A 13,829-nucleotide genomic window follows, 5' to 3' on the forward strand; every position below is an offset into this window, starting at 1 on the left:
TTTTTTCACCATTAGGTGAAACCATTGGGTAAAAAAACGGCCAAAACTGCGAAAAAAGCGAGAAAAGTCGATAATAAGGAAAAAAGTATTACAAAAATGTGGCGAAGATATTTGTTGTGGCGGTACACTGGCAGTCGTTTGCCGGCTGTGTTTTCGAAAATTCTCCTAGAAATACGGTGGCCTAACTTGTGTGAAAATTCGGCCACAACTCCAATTTTTTTGCACAAGAATAATAGCTATAAACGCTAGCTCTAATTACCCTCAAATGGCTCCAAAAGCGGGTCAAACTAGAGAATACGTGAAAAATGAATGCCTTTTCGCTAACTATCGCCATTCATGAAACATTTGGCGCGCTTTATCAGTTATCTCTGCGTCTCTCATGATTGCCATACTGTCTCGCCAGGGTCTATTGTATACAAATTTTGGGGAAAAAGAAGAAGAAGAAAAGAATGATGACTGGGAAAATTGAATTGATAATAAATTTCGAGTTAAAACACAAAAATTGTTCGGTTTACATCGTTTCGCTGGAAAAATGGAGGGAATGATGAGGTAAAACAGAAATTATGCAAATCAGCAGTTCTCATGTGATTTATGGAATAATGCATTATCGGAGGGAGAAAGAGAACATTGTAAACAAATTGTTTTAGGAATCGGGTGAAATGGAAAGAGCAGGAATTCAGCGGAAATTCGAAAACGGGCGGCGCTATTTGCAGGTTCGTCATATTGCCAGATTTGGCGGAAATTCAAAAAAAATCATTGCAATCGAAAGTTAAGGATGGGCGGAGCTATTACTCTCGTCCGAAATCAATGCACGTTGCGGCCGAAAATTTACTCAAAATCGCATCGTCGGTCGCACAGCGACAACAACAAATTGATGCATGCGCCTTTAAATACCGTACCTCGGACGCTTTTTATTTTGGGCCCTATTTGGCTGTTTTTTTCTATTTTATAAGAAAAACAAACTGAAGATTCATAAGAATTAGACAAAACTAGACAGAAATAAGCGAAAAAATGAGAGAAAAAGGCAAAAATCCAATAAATGTTGAGGTACTGTATTAAAGGCGCGTGCAATCATTTGAAAAATACACGTGTAATAGTAAGGCCCGATAATATTGTTGAATTAAAAAAAGTGGGACCTGAGAATTTGAAAGGCGTAGCTTTTTCTGATCTACGAAAAAGTGCGGCAAAAACGTAGTATTTCAGGTTTTTGCCTCGTTCGAGCTACTTTCGCATTAAGTTTGGTTTTTCAATGAAAAATAGAAGAAATCACAAACCAAGAAATCACAAATTTGTTCAGAAAATCCCACTAAATTCGGGGGTACGACGAATTCGAACGTTTTTCGAGCTGTTTTGTGTGTGCTTTCATGCGCGCTCTGTTGCAGGCAGCGTTCCAATTTGGGACAGTTCGACTCCTTACCAGTTCGAACTTGTAACAGTTCGATTCTGTCCGCGTTCTATTCTGGTACGTGTGCGAAAAAAGGACTGTTCTGAATTGAATCTGTTCGATTTTAGGTCTGTTCGATTTTGAAAACGTTCGAATTCGTCGTACCCCCCTAAATTCACATAAACTAATTTGTTATTTACAGTATCCGTTTTTGGAGCGATGTCTCGTAAATCGACACGAGCGTTACCCGCGAAAATTTTCAGGTCCCAGTTTGTTTAATCCGACAATAGCGATTAAAGGTTAAATTTCTTAAAGGATCATGTATCATTGTCTGCCATATTTTTTCTATTTTTCGATGAATTTCGGCGATTTTTCAACAATTTTTACTGTTTTTAAGCGATTTTATGCGATTTTACTGATTTTTTTGAAAAAAATGGTCAAAAATAGCGAAAAATCTAAGAAAATAGGCAATTGCATAAACAGAGGGACAATCACCGGAAAATCTAAAAAATTCATTGAAAAATCGAAAAAATAGACCAGAAAATAATTGCGCAAAATACATGCTCCTTTAAGAACTACGCTTCCGGACCTTAGCTCCGGCCACTCTCGTGTTTTCAGCTGAAATTTGGCGGAAATCCGAAAAATAGCCTGACTAGCCGCGCTTCGCCGCCTAGTCAGATTCGGCGGGAATTCAAATGTTTAGTTCCAATATCTCGGCGCATGAACTGTTAACGGCACTGAAAATTTATCAGTGATAAAGACTAGAACCTACCCTAACTTTTTTTTCAACGAAATTCGATAATTTTTCGGGGTTAAGGAAAAAAAAACGTTTTTTTTCTGAATTTTAAAAAAACTCAACTCGTTTTTAATTTATACCAAGCACAATAATATAACGGTCACGATCTTTAACGTTATCATCGTTATTATGTCATCATATTTTTTTTTGTTACAACTCAAAAATCCCAGGAAAAAAGCGACATCTGTTTGTCGTACGCTAGACAAGAGGACCGAGCAAAAAACACGAAAATAAACAACAGATTTCGTTAAAATTGTGCCACTGATGATGCTCCCCATCATTTTAAAGATAATGACACATTTTGAGAGGAGAGAAAATCGAAAATCGACAGAAAGAAGGATCAGCTGCTCAAAGTATGCAGCAGTCAAATAGTCTTGATTGAAGGGGAGGGAAATGGATAGTTCAAAGGGGGAAATCGACGAATTTCCGGTTGAGGTATCAAAATGACCGATCAAAAGGGCAAAGTCAACTTTGAGCTCATATATCTCGTTTTCTGTGAAAGATATCGAAAATTTGTCAACTGATAAAATATTTCTCATATTATCAGCTACATTTTATCCGTTTACAAATTTTTGATATCTCTTATAGGAATCGATATAATTCATATTTTTGGGTAGGTCAGAAAAATTGATAAATTACTTGATCTATCTTATCACTTATCATTAAATCTCTCAAGAATGATGAATGAGAAGAAAAATAAGTCTCTTTTGACCTTGTTGGCTGAATGCCAAGACCCCAAAAAGCGTTGATAAACCAAAAATCAAAAATTACGAAAAAAAAATTAGTAGCATTTAAAAAATTATGAAAAAATGCAAAAAAACAGGTGATCGTTCTTCTACAAATAATAATTTTTCCCACACAATAATGTCTCAAAGTACACCGTCATTCACTAACAAAATGTGATAAGCGCGCGCCCAGGAAAAAGTGGGCGGAGCCTATTTTCCCTGGGCGTGTCCCTCTATGTCAAAAGTGGCAAAAAACATGCATTTTTTGAGAAAATTGTTTTGTTTGATCATTGATTCGCAAACTTGAGGAAAGGGGAAAAATGTAACCTGATGATTTTTTTGAAAAAAAATATTTAAAAATTGAAAAAAAAATGTTTTGTCTGCTCCACTACGATGTGTAGTCATTTGGTTGATCAAATGTTTTGATTGTTGTTTGGTTTTAGGGAGAAAAAAAGAAGGAAAAAGTGATATGATTAGTTAAAAATTTAGGAAGAAAAAGGAAGAAAAATTAATGTTTCAAGTTAAGAGAAAAAAAAATCAGGAAATATTAAAAAAATGGGTTTGAGCTCAATTATCTCAATTCCTGTAGAAGATATCAGAATTGCGTCAACAGATAAAATGCTGGTGATATTATGATAAACAATTTATCAGTTGGCAGCTTTTTCATAACTCTTATAGAAATTGAGATAAGTGAGCTCAACGTTGAAATCTAAGGGCCCTTAAAGGTTTAACGGTAATCATTTTTGGTTCTGTTTATTTTTTCGAAATTTGAGATTTTTATTCAAAAAAAATTAGGATTTTTGGAATTTTGGAATTTTAAGCTTTTCGGAAATTTCGATTATAGATTTCCTGAATTTTAGAATTTTAGAATTTCAGAATTTTAGGATTTTAGAATTTCAAAAGTTTAGAATTTTAGAATTTTAGAATTTTAGAGTTTTAGAATTTTAGAATTTTAGAATTTCAGAATTTTAGGATTTTAGAATTTCAAAAGTTTAGAATTTTAGAATTTTAGAATTTTAGAGTTTTAGAATTTCAGCAGGAATTTCAAAATCCAATAAAATTTTCAAAACCCCAGAGACCACTTTCCCAACCAATAAATCAAAGATGATGTCAACTTCTCGAAGCTCCGCCCACTGTCTTACTTGTTAGTGGCAAACAGTAAGCCTGTTTGCTCAATACGTTGTCTGTTCCAATCTACTCGAAATTTTGTTTTCGTGTGAAAATCACGTGGAAGAGAAGGTTTAAGATTTCGGGAAGAAAGAGCAATCAGAGATAGAGAGCAGAGAACATTCGAGAAGGAAAGTCTCTGATTTTTCTAGTCAGACTACATGAAGAATGAGCTAATTGAATTGAATTGGGTCCGAAAAATTGATTAATTTTGTTCTAGAAAAGTTGCTGCTGGAAAAAAGAAAGGACTGAAAATTAGATTTTACGTTTTCAGAGAGTAAAATTAGAAGAAGTTAAAAATTTTCGAAAACTTCCGAAATTCTGAAATTCCGAAATTCGGGCCTTCTGAAATTCGGGAAATCAGAAAATTCCAAAATTCCTTAATTTTGAAATTCGGAAATTCCAAAACTTTGAAATTCTGCAATTCTGCTTTCACTGCTTTAGAATTTACCAAACTACACACACACACTTTTTTTCCAACATGTGGTGGTGAGAATAAAATGTTTTTACGATCAAAGGGACCAGGAAGAAGACGGAAAAAATTGAGATGAAAGAATTTTCGTTGATTCCCTCTGTTCAATTTCTATCTGGTGGGGTGATCTTGAAGAGAGAGAGAGAGAGAGAGAGAGAGAGAGAGAGAGAGAGAGAGAGAGAGAGAGAGAGAGAGAGAGAGAGAGGAGGAGGAGGAGGAAGAAAAAAAAAAGAAATCAACAGTTGTCGTTTTGGGATCAGGGATGTGAGGGTCCGGAGGGAAGAGAGTACACTTGGGTACATGAGGACTAGAATCTAGGTATTTTGGAAATAAACATATGAATGAAGCCGTAAAACCTGTAATGGAAAGGCTCAATTATCTCAATTCCTAAAAAAGATATCAAGAAGTTGTCAACTGATACATTTTTATCATGATATCACCAATATTTTATCAGTTGACACATTTTGATATCTTTCAATATTCCAAATCCCATGATCAAACTTCTCAAGATCCCTAACTTGCAGAAACTTCCAACCTTATACATTTTCAAGTTTAAAAATACCGAATTTTTATATTTCTCAGAATTTTACAGCTCGAAAAAATCTCAAAATCCCAAAATTCTCAATCTAGAGCTTCTGAACCTTTTAAGTTAAATAATGCTGAAATTTCAATATTTCAGAATTCCCAAAATCGAAGAAATTCAGAAATTCCGAGATTCTGAGATTCTGAGATTCTGAGATTCTGAGATTCTGAGATTCTGAGATTCAAAATTCAATTCAAAATAGGTTGAAATCATCTAGAAATCACCCATAAAGTGTTATATGATCTCGTTTTCCAATATAGCGAACAACAATACCCTTACTATACATCCATAAGGGTTATAAAAATGAATATTCCAAATTTATGATCATCGGATTAAAAAGTTTGGTGGTGACCGATCAGAATGGGAAACATGAGAAAAAATTATAGTTTATAGTCATGTTTTTATGGGAAAAAAGGCAGAAAAGTCAGCAGGTTTTTCAGTGGGAAAAAGAGCAGGTATTGCAGTTTTTGCAGTATAAAAGATTGGGCTTTTGAAGGAACACAACTGTGAAATAGAGAGATCTTTGTTTCAAATTTTAGGGCCTCAACGAAGGGATACAAAATGAATGAAAAACCGTAAACAGGTTAAAAAAAAGGAAAATCCTATTTTAAATAATGTATGTTTAGTAGACTTAAGTTAGAGAATTTTGTTTTTGTAAGATTAGATAATCTATGGATTCTTCTTGCTCGTACTTTGTATGTTCTTAATTATCACTGCTGATCTTACAATTTTCGCAGTTTTTATAAAATTAGGTTTCTGTTTCCCTGGAGAACAAGAACTTGGAAAAATGTGGTTTCTGATTTTCATGGACAGAAATAAAAAGTACAACAGGTGAAAAATATTAATTCATAGAAATTTAGCAAAAAAAAGAAAGATCAAGAGTTCAAGAACAAACATTTGGGAGTTGTGGAATTCAGAATTTCAGCATTTCAGGATTTAAAAAAATAGATTTTGGAGAATCTGAAAAAATACAAATTTTCAAATCATTGGCTCCAAAAAAAAACAAACTTTTTGTTTTTTGGAATTATGAGTTTTGAATTTAATTTATTAAAAAGTTTTTCGGAACCTTATGTATTTCAGAACAATGAGCAGATTCTTTGAGAGAATGTGAAGAATTTGAAAAAAAACAGAAAAATTGGAATGGATTGGGAACATTTTCAGAGACTACAAAAACTACAAAACAATTAGAAATGCAGGAAATATATAAAAATGGTCTGAACCAGCAGATAGCGATTTTTAAGATTTGCAGGAATCAGATTTTTCAGGATTTCGAAATTCCGAAATTTCCGAATTGCAGAATCTTCTTTTTACTTCTGACACATGTTTCTGTTACCTCCTAATCTCCAGGATGGGATTATTACATCATCGCCGGAAATCTTCTATTTTGGGACCAAAATCTCTATCCTAATCTCTCATTTCTAATCTCTTTCCCTTTTTTGCACTTTATCATACTCTCCTACTTTTGTCTATGTGCTCAATCTGAGATCTCAGAACTTGGAAATATGGGTTTTAAAAATTTAAATTTTTGAGCTTGTAAGATTCTTCCGGAAAAACGATTTTTGAAAAGCTTCACATTTTTAATTTGCGAGAAATTTGAATCTTTGAGGATAAAAAGGAATCTGAAACTTTAGAATCTACAGGAATAATGATTTTTTGAAAGCACAAAAACCCCAAAAAGCATACTTGTAACAGGCCGGGCCCGTCATTTCACAAGTTTTGAAAATTTCAAAAAACACATAAGGGGGGACCCTTATGTGACTTTTTTCGTTCAAAATTGTTTTTCGAGTTTTTTCGATCTTTTTAGAGCAAACAGACAAACAATCCAAAATAACAAAAAAAATGGAGAAAATTATAGTGAGAGCTCAAAATTAGGCTCAAAAATACAGAATTTTTGATTCCGGGTCTTCCGGGCCCGGGCCTTGAAAATTTCCTCAGGCCCGGCCCGGAATTTTACAAGTATGCCAAAAAGGCTTTTTTCATGGTTGCGACGGCCCGGCCCGGGAGGCCAGGAAGGCCCGCCAGTTGGCGCCAGCTTCGATTTTTGGGCAAAAAAGTGTGTTTTTTTGGAAAAAAGTTGTTTTTATCGTCTAATTTTAAGCTAAATTGTAATTATTGAATTTGTAAATGGTTTAAAGGAGGCGAGACAGCAAAAATTTCGGGGGACAGTTCGGGGGACGAAATCGCGCCGCGCTTATGTAGACCATCGGTCGTCAGGCGACTTCGCGCCCCCGTAGCTCAGCCGGTAGCGGCGCTGTACCACTGAGCTGCCTGTCATGAGTTCAACACCTCATGGGGGTTCTCTATGCAAAATATCAGGAATACTTTTTTTTTTGGTGTCTGGCCTCCTTTAATTTAATGTTTAAACAAATTTTTGAAAAATATGTTTTTTTTTCTGAATTTTTCCAAAGTTGAGATCGAAGAAAAATTGCATTTTTGAAGCAAAATGATAGTTTTTCTCAAAAAATAGTTTTTTTTGTTAAAAAATTCTCAAAAAATTATCAAAAAAAGTTTTTTTGAGAAATTGCGACCAAAACAATGCCTGTCCGGGCCTTCAACGAATTTCGTATACCGAAATCATAAAAGTCACAAAGATCAGAGAGCTCAAACTGCAGGTGCCTCCAAAAATGTGTACGCAACGGCACATAAATAATCTTGGGAATGTACAAAGTACACCAGAGTAACATGCTCCGAGAGCACACCTGCTCTTTTCCTTGGTTACCATTGGTAACGTCCCGTTTGAAAATTTGGACTCTTCTCAGGGAATTTTCCGGCAAGTTGCTGCCCAATATTAGCAAGTTGCTAAGCCGAAAAAAATGCTTGCCGCTAACAAAAAAAATGCTTTGCCGCTTACCCGATTTCTCCTGGTACCCGATTTCTCCTACCAGATTTCTCCTACCTTCCGAGTTTGAATCTTTAATTTCTTCCAGTATTACCCGTTATTGATATATTTGCTCCCTATTTTTCTTTTTCTACCGGTTACATCTTTCCTGTGTCAAATATCTAAATTATCCCGTTTCCCCTCCCCTACTCAGATTGGCCTCGTGAGGGGCATTTTTTCTGAGTCTTTCATGTCCTGCCCTCTAATGTTTTATTACACCTGATCAATAAACAATTAATTAAACGGCAAGCCGTTTTTTCGGGTCAGCAACTTGTTGTTTTATAAAGCAAGTTGCCGTTCTTCATGAAATCTGAAAACTTGCCGAATTAAGAGCGTTTTATTTCTCATAATTTCGAAGTGGACATATAGGTGGAGGGTACAAAGTAAGGGAAATGGGGGGAACAATGTTCAAATTAAATCCGAAAATTTTTCCATGAATTTAAGGAAGTTTCTTGCAAATACGTAGGTTCGCGTTTTGAGTTCTTCTAAATGTGTATCTTAAATTTCCAAAAAAATTTCGAAATGTGATCCAACTTCATATCAGGCTTGTCGCACGGTTGTGAGAAATAGTGTGATAACTGAAAAAAAAAAAGCTCTGAAGATTGTTTTTGAAGGTAGCAACTCACTGTGTCGATGCTTCAATCGTTCGCTTTTCCAGTTGTTCTTCGATATTTAAAGGTGGAGGGACATGAAAAAAATAATGTTCTCGAAATTTCGTTTAAATATGCCTCTCGAGGAGTTGAACTTGTGAGGACGAGGATTGGGGGTGCGGCGCCGCTACCGACTGAGCTACACGGGCATCCAAAATATATCTTGTTTTTGTCCTATAATTCGACTTTTCCCCAATTTCTTGTTCTTCGGTGATCTTAGTCCGAGCTGTCCAAACCTTAAAGGTGGGGGGACAGGAGATTTTACGGGGGATTTTTGGGGCCAGAGTATGCATTCTACCGTAACGGTGTACAACGCTTAATGTCACTCTGCGTACAGCGGTCGTCCTCGCCTTTATGTATGCAATCAGGCGCCCGCTCCAGTTTCGGCCGCACCTTCAATACTCGCCTCGACAAGTTCAACTCCTCGAGGGGCATTTAAACGAAATTTCGAGAACATTATTTTTTTCATGTCCCCCCACCTTTAAAAGACATTAATTTTTCTAGCAATATACATTTTTAATATTACCTTCAAGCTTTCCTTCCATTTCGTTGTGATGTTAGTTTTGAAATACAATAAAATCAAGCAAAAAATAGGATAAAAAAGGACAAAATAGGACAAAAAGAAAATCAATAGTTAGAGAACATTTGAATGTCATCTGAACGCAGCAAAAGATCGGCAACTTGCTCTTTTCACGGCAAGCAAATAGCAACTTGCTAAAGCATTTTCATGCATGCGGCAACTTGCTGTTGTACCACCCTCTTGGAACAAGGTCAGCAAGCAGTAGCAACTTGCTAATTCATCCAGCAACTTGCCGTTTGCTTGCCCAAAATTTCCTGAGTTTTCTTAAGAATTCTTTGAAATTTGGGACCTGCTGGAAAATGAAGAAAAGAGGAGGGAGGGATATAGAGCTTTGCACTTTTTTGGCTCTTTTATTCAAATGTTTGGCTCTCTTTTGCAAATTTAATCCTTTAAAAAAATTTTTTTAGGCGCCAATATTTTTTTAAACGGAAAATGATATTTTCAGAATTTTGGAATTCCAGAATTTCAGAAATTCAGAATTTAAGAATTTCAGAATTTTAGAATTTCAGAACTTCAGAAATTCAGAAATTCAGAAATTCAGAATTTCAGAATTTCAAAGTTTTAGAATCTCAAAATATGGGTTTCAAAATCAGAGATTTTCAAAACTTCAGAATCCTAAAATTGCATAATTTCAGAATTTTTTTCTTGAACAGGGAACATTGTCGGAAAGAATAAAAATCTAAAACTACAAAAACTACAAAAAAATACAAGAAAGCGACAAAATTTGTCTGAAATATCTTCAAAAATGGGGAAGAAAAGAATCTAGGAATCAAAATTTCAGAATTTCAGATTTTCAGATTTTCCGATTTTCAATGTTCAGAATCCTAAATTCTCGGATTCTTACATTTTCAGAATTCTAAAGTCTCAAAATCCCAAAATTACGAAATCTTCCGAACATCGGAAAATCTTGGTATTTCGAAATTCCATGAAATGTGCCAAAGAAAAAAATAAAAGCTTATAATTTCAAATCTGCAAAATTCCGATTGAACGATTTGTGGAAAAAAAATTATAGGGTTCCTTAGCGAAAAGCAAAAAATCCAAAGATTTCAAAACAAAATGTGTTTTCAATTGTCTTCTAGAACCTTCTCAGACCAAATTGAAGGAGCGGCGAGGAGCAACAAATGAGCTGGCTCTTTTTTTTTTTAGAAAAAAAGAAGAAAGAAAATGAGGAACGAAATTGGAAACAGAATGAGATACGGATGGACCCCAATTCTATTGAGATATTGTCTTTTTTTCTGGAAATTTCTAGACTTTTCAGGCCTCAATTTGACTGAAAATTGCTCAAAATTAGCATTTTAACACAATTTTCAACTCAAACAACCTAAAAAATCGATTTTCCAGCACTAAAATCATTCTCCAGCAATTTTTCAAAAAATGTGGTCCGATGGCCTAGTGGATTTTTTCAGCTAACATTTTGGAGAAAAGGGGTCTTGGGCTTAAATTCCAACGGTGGCAAAATGTTTTTAAAAAGCGTTTTAGGGGTTTTCAATAGCGGGAAATTTGAAAAGGAAAGTGAGAAATTCGTAAAATCGAGTTTTCCAGAAGAAAATGCGACATTCTAGCTGCATTGACTGAGAAACGGTTGAAAAGAAACTATCCATAAAGTGTTATATGATCTCGTTTTCCAATATAGCGAACAACAATACCCTTACTATACATCCATAAGGGTTATAAAAATGAATATTCCAAATTTATGATCATCGGATTAAAAAGTTTGGTGGTGACCGATCAGAATGGGAAACATGAGAAAAAATTATAGTTTATAGTCATGTTTTTATGGGAAAAAAGGCAGAAAAGTCAGCAGGTTTTTCAGTGGGAAAAAGAGCAGGTATTGCAGTTTTTGCAGTATAAAAGATTGGGCTTTTGAAGGAACACAACTGTGAAATAGAGAGATCTTTGTTTCAAATTTTAGGGCCTCAACGAAGGGATACAAAATGAATGAAAAACCGTAAACAGGTTAAAAAAAAGGAAAATCCTATTTTAAATAATGTATGTTTAGTAGACTTAAGTTAGAGAATTTTGTTTTTGTAAGATTAGATAATCTATGGAATTTTTATATTTCTCAGAATTTTACAGCTCAAAAAAATCTCAAAATCCCAAAAATTCTCAATCTAGAGCTTCTGAATCTTTTAAGTTAAACAATGGTAAAATTTCCATATTTCAGAATTCCCAAAATCGAAGAAATTCAGAAATTCAGAAATTCTGAGATTCTGAGATTCTGAGATTCTGAGATTCTGAGATTCTGAGATTCTGAGATTCAAAATTCAATTCAAAATAGGTTGAAATCATCTAGAAATCACCCATAAAGTGTTCTATGATCTCGTTTTCCAATATAGCGAACAACAATACCCTTACTATACATCAATAAGGGTTTTAAAAATGAATATTCCAAATTTATGATCATCGGATTAAAAAGTTTGGTGACCGATCAGAATGAGAAACATGAGAAAAAATTATAGTTTATAGTCATGTTTTTATGGGAAAAAAGGCAGAAAAGTCAGCAGGTTTTTCAGTGGGAAAATTTAGGAAACTGGAAGTTAATAAAAAAAAAAAATTTTTCTAGAAAATCTTCAAGTTTTGTTTCCAAAAAAAAAGAACCTGATTTTGTGAAGAAAAAGCATAAAAATCTGATTTTTGGCAAAAATGGATCGATCTGAATTTAAAGAAAAATAGCAAAAATAGACGGAAAGAATAAGCATAAAACTTTTTTTAAAATGAAACTAGCTCAAAATTTAGTGAAAATGACCGGAAGTTGACTGAAAATTCACCAAAATTTGGTTGCAAATAGGTAGTTCAACGTAGAATTTAACTTTTTCTAGATCTTCAAGATTATGAAATTCTGAGATCCAGAAATGATAAGATTCTAAAATTCTGAACTTCAAAAATACCAAAAAAAAGGAAAAAAACCTTTTTCTAGACCAGAAAATCTGGCCTAACAGTAAGACATAAATTTTTGTATCAGATTTTTCTATTTATTTGCTTTTATTTCGTTTCAAATGACGTACCTTTTTTGAGTACCTGACAAACAGAAAAAGCAGAAAAAAGTTGCCGAACATTGGTTCCGAAAAAATAAGAAATTTTCGGTTTCTTGGAATTTATGAATTTTAAATTTCCAATTTTTTTTTCAATCTTTTGGACTCTATGAATTTTAGAATAACGCACAGATTTTTTTAAAGAGGCCTGCAGGACTTCGGAATGGATCCGGAAACTTTTCAGAGACTACAAAAACTACAAAAATATAAGGAACGGATGAAAATACAAAAAATGTCTGAATCAGTGAAATATCAAGAACAGAAATGAGCAGTGATCAACCTTCAGAACCACAGAACTTGAGAATCTTAGAATTTCAGAATTTAGGGATTTCAGAGTTTGAAAATCACAAAATTTCCGAACTTTCGAATTTCAAACTTTCAGATTTCCGGAGTTTTAGATTTCCGGAGTTTTAGATTTCCAGAATTTCTCAATTTCAAAACTTCAAAATTTCAGATCTTGGAATTCCAGAAACCGTCAACCCTGTATTAGAAGGGCCCCCCACACTGTCAACTTCAATACAATTCATCTCGGTTCCTGTAGAAGATATCGTAAATGTGTCAACTATCAAAATATTGGCGATATTATGATGAACACACTATCAATTGATTACTTTTTGATATCTTTTGAAAGAACCGAGATATATGGGCTCAAAGTTGGAAGTTAGAGGGCTCTTCTATTACAGGTTTTACGGTATCCATATCAGAATTTCTTTCTTTTAAAGGGGGACTCCGGTCAAATTTTTATTGCATTAAAATGTGTTAAAAGTTATCTATTTTCCTAATATTATTGCGATTTTTTTTTTCAAAAATCCGAAATCCCCGAAAAACGCCGTTGAAAAGGAAAAAATTCAAAAAAAAGGTGCCTTTTATTTACGATTTTTTGCTTTGAAATACAACTTTTACTTGTATCAAAAACTTCAATTTTCCAACTTTTTTGGCAGAAAATCTGAAAAAAAGTCAAAATTCACTTTTTTGGGCCAAAAATAGGTGCTCTAGCTCCATCCGGACATCCGGACACACAGATAGAGACCAATTACCAAAAAAACAGCATTTCCAGAATTCGGATAGTGAAACGGAAATCGAAGAATTCGAAAAATTCTATCGCGTCGTCTCGAAAGAACCCAAATATGCTGAAATGGACACTCGAGTGGCTAGTAGTCAAATTCAGCACTTATTCGATGAATAGAATCATGATCTGCGTGGAATTATCGCCCGAACGGGGGATTCTACAGAAAAAGAGGTCAAAAAAGAGATTATGGAGGAAGCGAAGCAGGATATAGAAGCTAGAGATGCAAAGATTTTCGGAAAAGAGAAATACAAGATTTTATTCAGTAATATACAGTAATCAAACAGCGTTCCATAAAATTTCAGACACAAAAAAAAATCGAAAAAGAATCTTCAAAAATAGCGGAAAAAACTAAAAAAGTCTAAAAAGTTCGCGAAAAATCGGAGAAAAAACGCAAAAATCATTAATTTTTCAGAGTTTTGGCGGGAATTCAAAAATAGATTCCAGAATTTTCCAGAAGCTTTCAGAAATGGACGAGAACTGAGATTTTTTCGAT

This window comes from Caenorhabditis briggsae, assembly GCF_000004555.2.
Source record: "Caenorhabditis briggsae complete genome, chrI, whole genome shotgun sequence".
NCBI classification, from domain to species: Eukaryota; Metazoa; Nematoda; class Chromadorea; order Rhabditida; family Rhabditidae; genus Caenorhabditis; species Caenorhabditis briggsae.